Genomic DNA, 8,178 nt, shown 5'->3' on the forward strand with positions numbered 1-8,178 from the left:
CAAAGTGCCTGGCCTGTTGGCTAAGCTGTTCAGTCAGAGGGCTGAGATCCGAAAGCAGAGCCTTGAATTCCAAGTCTGGTGGCCCCAGAGGTAATTTGGAAACTGTGGATAGGGATGTCTACACATACGATTTCTGTAAGGTTGAAAGATGACATGAAAGCCCTTTGGGAATGAGGGAGGTCCATGTGAATATGGAGGCCTGAAAGAACCCTGGCTCACAAGAGTCTCTAACTCCCCTCTGCCATCAAATCCTACATGATTCGGTTCCCTGGACTTCGATGACTGCCACACATGTGCCCACAGAGTTGTGTTCATTTCCAGTTTATGTGTGAGGAAACAGAAGTGTCCTGGAATATGAATCACCTGCCCAGAATTCTGGCCCCTCTGGTATTGCATTTGCCTCAGTCACAATCTCCAGTGGCTTCAGCTTCTTCACAAGTAGTGAGGGAATAATGCCAGCTTCGAGAGTTAAGGGAGTTAAGCTAGCCCTGGCTAGTGTGGCTTGGTGCGTTGAGCATCGGCCTGCAAACCAGAAAGTTGTTGGTTCAATCCCCAGTCAGGGCACATGCCTCAGTTGCAGGCTAGGTCCCTGGGTGGGGGCATGTGAGAGACAACCAGTTGATGTTTCTCTCCCTCTCTTCCTCCCTTCCTATATCTTTAAATAAATAAAATCTCTTAAAAAAAAAGAGTTAAGGGAGATAACCAGGCTTTCTCTACTCAAACCTTTCCTGCTTGGAGGTCCTGGATCCTCCAACCCCAAACTTTGGAAGCCAGCTATGAACCTGGGTTGTTCATGCTGCCTGCGAATTCCTTGAGACAGAGTTCAGACTTCTGGAGAGGCTGCATTTGATCTGTGCATCAAAAGATATAGTGGTGGGAGGGGAATATAAGGGGGTTCAATGGTAATGGAAAAAATAGTTAAGAAAAGCTAGAGTGGTACCCTCTTACCACAGTTTTTCTGTTGTTCCAGTTACCCTGGACAATCTCGGTCTAAAAATAAACAATTCCTAAATTTTAAATTGTGTGCCATTCCGAGGATTGTGATGAATTCTTACACCATCCCACCACCCTGTTTAGACGTGGGTCATCCCTTTGCCAGCATACCCACACTGTGTGCCTGCCTGCTAGTCACTGAGCTGCTCCCTCGGGTATCCGATGGTCTGTGGCAATATCACAGTTCTTGTATTCAGCCACCCTTATTTCACTGAAGAACAGCTCCAGGGTGATGTTGGCAATTTGGATATGACAGGGAGAAGCTGTAGATTGTTTTCTTTAGGTGAAAAGGTAGGTATGTATGTATAGGAAAAAACATAGTATATATAGGATTTGGTACCACCCGAGGTTTCAGGCATCCACTTTGGGTCTTAGAATATATCCCTGTGGATAAGGGGGTGGGGACCACTGTATTATCAACATAGTGAAAAGGCAATCCAGAGAATGGGAGGAAAATATGTGTAAATCATATATCTGATAAGGGCTTAATATCCAAAATATATAAAGAAGACCTAAAACAACAACAAAACAAAACCTTTTCTTTTTTCAAATTCTTTTATTCTTTTTCTTTTAAATTATATTTTATCAATTATGCTGCTACTTGTGCTGGGCTTAGAGGTTCCTGGGCAAAGCTGGATGGTCACCCAAAGCTGGCTGCTGCTAATGCTGGCACAGGGCACTGAGCCAGAGGTATGGGGCGTAGAGGCTCTTTAAGGCTGGTTGTTGCCTGTTTGAGAGGATTTAGGAAGATATGAAGCCTAAGCAGAGACTAGCCATTCATGTGGAAAAGTCGCTGTTAACAGCTTTTGTGGGCCGGTAAGCTGGGTGGGGTGGAGCCTCAGGGATTCCTGAGGGCAGAGCAAACTGTGTGAGCCAGGGTGATGGAGTCTCAGATACAGCCCTGCTCTTCAGCTCTGTGGCTCTGTGCGGGGAGGGCTCAGAAAGGTAACAGTGGCTTCTGCCCACTTTTCTTTCTGGGAGAAAGCTGTCTCCTAGTTCTCGCCCTAATGCCAGACATGTCAGTTCCTCCCTGTATGCCATGGGTGCTACTCCGGTGCTGGAGCTCAGAGGGAGTGAGTCTGAGTAAGTCTGTTGTGGGCCCTTTTCTTGGGAATCCAGTAATTCCTTTTACTGACTAAACCCCGCTAGTTTTTACAGCCAGAAGTTATGGGGACTTTTCCTGGCCCTAGAACCCTGTGCTGGAGGGCCTGGTGTGCGTCTGGTACCCATCACTCCCTAGATATCCCTCCCAAATTTTTATCCACCATACATGTGTGTGGGACCAGCCCATTACCGTGTCTTCAAGTCTCTGCATCTCCTACCAGTCTGGATGGATGTGGTTTCTTTAGTTACATAGTTGTCAGACTTCCATTCAACTCGATTTCTGATATTTCTGAGTGATGGTTGTTCTGCAGCTTAGTTGTAATTTTGATGTGGCTGTGCAAGGAGGTGAGCTGTTTACCTATGCCTCCATCTTGACCAAAAGTCTGACAACATAATTTTTTAAATGTGTGAAGAACACGAATACATGTTTCTCCAAAGAAGACATACAAATGGACAATAAGCACAAGAAAAGATGCTTGACATCACTAATAATTAGGGAAATGCAAATCATAAATACAATATCATTTCACACTCATTAGGATGGTTACTCTTTAAAAAACAAAAAATTTTTGGCCCTGGCTGGTGTGGCTCAGTGGCTTGAGTGTTGGCTTGCGAACCAAAGGGTTGTAGGTTTGATTCCCAGTCAGGACACACGCCTGGGTTGTTGGCCAGGTGCTCAGCAGGGGGCATGTGAGAGGCAACCACACAGTAATGTTTGTCCCCCTCCTTTCCTCTCTATAAAAATAAATAAAGAAAGAAAGAAAGAAAGAAAGTTTTGGTAAAACTATGCTGCTGGTGGGCATGGGAAATGGTGTTGCTGCTATGGGAAACAGTATGGAGATTTCTCAAAAAGTTAAACATAAAATCACCATATAATCCAGTAATTCCCTTCCTGGTATGTACCCAAAATAGAAAGCAGGGTCTCAAAGAGATATCTGTATCCATATGCACAGCAACATTATTCACGACAGTCCAAAGGTGGAAGCTACCCTGGTGCCTGGTGGATGAATGGATGACAAAATGTGCTGTGTCGTTCAGTGGAATATCATTCAGTTTTAAAAAGGAAAAAAATTCTGACACATGCTAAGCGAAGCCACAAAAGAACAAATACTGTATGATGCCATTTATATAATGTATCCAGAGTCATCAAATTCACAGAAATAGAAAGTACATTAGAGGTTACCAGGGCTGGGGGAGAGAAGATGTGTGAAGCGTGGAGGAGTTGGTGTTTAATGGGAACAGAATTTTATTTGGGATGATGAGAAAGTTCTGGAGACAGATGGTGATGACAGTTGTACAAGAAAGTGAATATAGACCTGGCTGGTGTGGCTCAGTGAACTGAGTGCCAGCCTGTGAAACAAAGTGTCACCGGTTCCATTCCCAGTCAGGGCACACGCCTGGGTTGCAGGCCAGGTCCCCAGTAGGGGGTGTGTAAGAGGCAGCCACACATTGATGTTTCTCTCCCTCTCCCGCTTCCCCTTTCTAAAAATAAATAAAATCTTAAAAAAAAAGTGAATATACTCAACACCATGGAATTGCCACCAAAAGATGGTTAAAGTGGTAAATTTTATATTGTATATTTTATCACAGAAACGTCATTATATATGATGGTATAAAGTAATTTGCCTAAAAAAGTACTCCCAAAACCCCTTTGACCACTTACCCCTACAGTGATTTCCTATTTATTTGCTTTCCCTGTGCAGCAAAAACCTGCAAACTGCTTGTTGTCATGTCTCTGCTCTCTCCTCCTTTTCCCCTCAACCCTGCTTTGCCCCTACCATGCTACGGAAGCCGCTGTCGCCAAGGTCAGAAGTGCCCTCCCAGAGATGTGCCCCATGGTCACTGACACAGTCACTGACACAGTCTTCTTCCTCCTAAGGGCATTGCCACTGCATGGCTTTTGGGATAGCAGCTTGCTAGCCCACCTCTGGCCTCAAAGGTTGTTTCTTCTGCCTCCATTGCTGATTCCCCTCTCATCCATGAGCTCTTTTTTTTTTCTCATCCATGTTGGGGGACCCCTCCATCTACCCTCACCCTGTTGGTGCCCTCCTGTCTCATAGTTTTGAACGCCCCATCTGGATGCTGACAGCTGTCGACTCTGTATCTCCAGTCTAGGCCTTCCTCCGGAATTTCAGATCCATCTGCCCATCAACCCTTGGAAGTCTGCTGTGTATCTACCTCAGACTCAACGTGCCTGCTCTTCCCTGCCACCCACAGCTATGCCCCTCAGAACTGACCTGTGATTCACCAAATCCATTTCCTTGTCCTCTTGGCACTCAGCTAGGTCATATCCCCCACCCGCTGCCCCTGCAGTTAGGTGTGGCCACGAGAACAGGCAGAAGCAACGTCACTCCTTCCAGACCTGTGGTGCAGAAACCCACCACTTGACCCTCCACCTGCCCAGAAACCCACCACTTGACCCTCCACCTGCCCAGGGTGACCTCAGAAGGCACAAGTAGATGACACAGCTACTGTCAGTCAAGTCCCTGACAAGCCCCCACTCACCTTGTACCAACTGGACTTAGTGTGAATAAGCAATAAAGTTCTATAGGTCAAGCCACTGAGGGTGCAGGCTGTATTTTTCTAGCAGCAGGTATGCAAGTATATAAGTATTCTGTGTTTTCTTAGATTCTGGATTTGTCTATTCAGCATTTATTCATCACAGGGCCAATTATTATTTTTTTAAAATCCTCATCCGACTATATGTTTACTAATTTTATAAAGGGAGAGAGAAACATTGATGTGAGAGTTGCCTTCCATATGTAACCAACTGAGTACCAAACCTGCAACCTAGGTGTGTGCTCTGACCAGGGATCAAACCTGCAACTTTTCACTGTATGGGACAACGCTCCAACCAACTGAGTCACCTGGCCAGAGTTACTTTATCCCTGATACTCAGGCATTCGTGGCCTATCTGATTGGAGAGACACGGCCCCTCCCAAGTCTAGCCAATTCTTAAGAGCACAGAGCTCCCCACTCCCCAGTGTGCCTTTCATAGGAAAACAACCAATCTATAGCCCACACCCCTTGCCACCTCCCACTCAAACTCTCACACAGCAAACCAGTATTTCCCCTGACCAGGTCCCAGACAACTAGAGACAGCCCCAAGGCCCATTGGAATTGTTCATACTAACCAATCTCGGACTGTCCACCCTACCCTGTACTGCTGCCTTTCTCTTGGAAACCCCACCAAGGACCCTGGTTTTCCCCTTGCTCCTTTTGCCTCCTGGCCAAAGCCTGGTGCCCCCTTGTGGTCCTGCGTGGCATGGTATGCCCCTCGTCTCGGGAAACATAAAAATCTTTCACTAGTATTGGCCAATCTGTGTCCTCACTTAGTTACCTCTATAAATTAAAATGAGAGCTCTAGCCAAGTGGTTAAGTTAGTTGGAGTGTTGTCTCACACACCAAAAAGTTGCGGGGTCAGTTCCCGGTCAGGACACGTGCCTAGGTTGCAGGTTTGACCTGCAGGTTGGGACGCGCACAGGAGACCATGTTTCCCTCTCTCTCTAAAATCAATAAACATGTGCTCCAGTGAGGATTAAAACAGTTAGGTAGTAACCTTAAGGAACACAGTGGCCAATCCATCCTTCTAGTTGCTGAGGCTAAAGGGCTTGGTTGGAATCACCCTGGACTGTTCTGCTGTTAGACTTCGTATCCAGTCCACCAGCAAATCCTTCTGAGTCTACCTTCAAAATCGGTAGACACACACTGCTTCTCACTTCTCAGTACTTCACTGTGGCTCCTGGGGCCTTGCAGCAGCTTCCTCGCTGGTCTCCCTACTTGCTCCTTGACCCCTTTCAGACCTTTTAGAACCTAAGTCAGATGATGTCTCTCCTCTGCCCACATCCTCCATGGATGCATCTCTGAGTGCAACAGGGTCCCAGAGGGTTCGACTCTCCTCCCCCAACACACACTAATGACGTTGTCACCTCCTTGCTCTTCTTCCAGCATAGCCAGCTCCCTCCATGGCCTCCAGGCTTTGCTCAGTGAGGCTCAGCCTGATCATTTTTTTAACAGTTGCAACAGGAGCCTGCCACAGTCTGGAACTCTCAAAGAATATAGGCCATTCTTGGGATTTCTCCTCTGGTGTGTGCAGGTGCACCCCCAGCACACAGAACAGTGATTAGTACATAGTAAGTGCTCACAAGTGTTTGCTAAGTAAAATGAACACCAGGGCATTTTGCTATTTTAATGTTATGCTACAGAACCTGCATCGCCTTCACCCTATGGGAGCCACACTTGAGCCAAAGTTATGTGCATGAGAGCCTCTCTCTCATTTCAGTGGGGAAGGCTCAATTAATCACCCAATTTCCCTGCACACTGTCATCACCTGGGAACTTCAAAGCACTTGGGAGGTCGAGACAGAACTCATCTGGGAGCTTCTACACTTGAGTTTAAATAAACTCCCAAGTAAGCCGACTGGTGTGATTCAGTAGTGGAGTGCCATCCTGCAAAGCAAAGGGTCACAGGTTCAATTTATCCCAGATTCAATTCCCAGTCAGGGTACATACCTAGGTTGTGGGCCAGGTCCCCAGTAGGGGGCACGTGAGAAGCAACCATACACTGATGTTTCTCTCCCTCCCTTTTCCTCTCTCTAACAATAAATAATAAAATCTTAAAAAAAAACCTCAGGTGATTCCAGGGTGCAACCAGGTCTGAGAAGCTCCACTCCAGTCAGTGCCAGCTGGGGGAAGGGAGGGTGGAGGCTGTGGAGCAATTATGGAGAGAAACAATGACTAATACAGTGAATGATGAGGCAAACCAAAAATTCAGAAGGAAAAAATGGCAAAATAAACTTGAATTTTAGCATATGCTTTTCTACAAACCAAATGCCTTACATGTTTTTTTCCTGCTATGCGCAAATGGGAAGCTTCAATCTTCAGATGTTTTGGGAGGAAAATCTGGAAGAAAAAGCTGCTCAATTGTAATGCAATTTCCAGGCACTTTTTCTGTGTCAAAGCCAGCTGCCTGTTTCATAACTGAGCAATTTCAATGCCTTTCTCCTCTCGTGCAGTTCAAATCAATGGTGAGAGCACTGATATTTATAATTTCAGCTTTGTCCTGTCTTGCAGTTGGTTTCACACTTAACACACTCTTCACATTTTCTACGGTTCCTCTGGATGGCTTAAAAGCGAAGCAAACTAAAGGTTAAAAATTGAGAATCTTAGAACGGAGATACGAAAGAGGGGTTTGTTAGTTCTGAGGATCAGAAAATGCCAATTTCCATTCTATTCCAGACTCTAGGAGGGCAGGGAATATGGCTTATTCCGGCATTGTCCCTGATACCCAGAATGGCACATTTCATGCAGCAATCCTCAGCAAATATTTTGTAGCATTATTATTAAGCAAAAACTACATTTTACATGTGTGGAGCATTTTTATAATTTATAAAGTGCTTTCAAGAAAAGCGTTGAGCCATGGCTGGTATGGCTTGGTGGATTGAGTGCCAGCCTGTGAACCAAGGGGTTACCGGTTCAATTCCCAGTCTAGGGCACATGCCTGAGTTTGCAGGCCAGGTCCCTAGTGGGAGTGTGTGGGAGGCAACCACACATTGATGTTTCTCTTCCTCTCTTTCTCCCTCCCTTCCCTTCTTTAAAAATAGAGTCTTTTTTAAAAAAGCATTGAATCCTTAACAATTCTCTGATCCAGGGAGCAGTGGTTCTTTCCACTTTCCAAATTCGAATTCAGCATTTAGTTGGTGCCCAGGCCCCGTCAGAATGTGGAGGCAGACCCAGGAGAACCCAGGAGAGCCCTGCATGCCACGGCTTTTTTCACTCCACCAAACAACCAGTAAGTGCCGTCTTCAGCTAGGAGTCCAGCATGGGGAAGAGTCTATTCCTTTCCTGACACCACACCTCGGGAGAAACAAAGTTTATTATTATTGTTCCAACAATATGAGATCAGGGGATATACTCTTTATACACACAAGGGAACTTTGCCCTGATTTTAATGTAAATTCTCTAAGGATTTCAGCTTTCCTAAAATTCAAACCTTTTCAACATTATAAACAATTCCTCAAAAATTCACATAGTGTTTCCAGCTGTGTTCCCTACGCACCTAGGGAGGTGTTACCTGAAACCT

This window comes from Phyllostomus hastatus, unplaced genomic scaffold (genome assembly GCF_019186645.2).
Source record: "Phyllostomus hastatus isolate PE091 unplaced genomic scaffold, TTU_PhHast_1.1 phas_scaffold_55, whole genome shotgun sequence".
NCBI lineage: Eukaryota > Metazoa > Chordata > Mammalia > Chiroptera > Phyllostomidae > Phyllostomus > Phyllostomus hastatus.